We start from the raw sequence: 979 nt of genomic DNA on the forward strand, positions 1-979 counted from the left end.
CGGAGACAATTTTTAAGCCAACCGGAAGTGCTGGACCAAAATTTCGGGTTTCTTTTATAGCGCTATTATCCTTGTGTCGGATGTACGAGAGTCATCTTCGTGAGATGGCTATGTCTGTTATGGACGTTCAAGAGTTCGATGTGATCAGCACCGAACATGGCGGCAGATGCCGTCGTTTAGAGTTTTTTGCGCAAGATATGTGTTAAAATGTTCGTCGTTTTATGACGGAGTGTCCGTTTTCGTCGTTCGGAAGAAGTAACTCTCGAGGCATCTCTCGCAACGTCTCACGATGCCAAAGGCTGCTTCTCCTAACGGCTATTTATTTTTGCATATCGAAAATGTTTTGCGGGTGAAAGATAATATGCTTGGTTAAGGTATGTCGGAAACATCAAAGGCGTGGTCAGATGTTTCCCAGTTTTGAGAGTATACGAGTATACGTATCCACTCCCCCCCCCCCCTTTTAATAAGGGGGGACAGCTGAATTTGCCTTTCGACAAACTGCCTACGTACTCCTTATGGAGATCAAGCCATCTCGTAGTTCGGTCATTATGAGTTGGTTTGTTTAGTGATAGTATTTTTTTAGATGCATCGCGTTCAGGGTCCTTGGAATTTTTATGCCTTGCATGTTGGCAATTTCATAGGAGTCCGGTCGGACGACTTTTTCGATTTTATAGGGTCCTTCCCAGTTTGCTCAGAGTTTTCCCGCGTTTTGTTCATCGGTGTTTTGGAAGACTTTGCGAAGGACCAGATCTCCCTGATTAAATCTACGATTCCGTACGTTGGAATTGCAGTACTTTACGGCTGCGTGTTGGTAATTTTGGATTCGGATGAGCGCTCGACCTCGGCGCTTGTTAATGAGATCGAGATTGTCGAGGAGCATTGCGTTGTTGAGCTCCTCTTATTCGGGAAGTAATCTTCTTCGAACACCGGGGAACTCTACTTCTGCGGGAATCATGCATTCCGTTCCGTACACCAGAGC

Source organism: Brassica oleracea, chromosome C9 (genome assembly GCF_000695525.1).
Source record: "Brassica oleracea var. oleracea cultivar TO1000 chromosome C9, BOL, whole genome shotgun sequence".
Classification (NCBI taxonomy): domain Eukaryota; kingdom Viridiplantae; phylum Streptophyta; class Magnoliopsida; order Brassicales; family Brassicaceae; genus Brassica; species Brassica oleracea.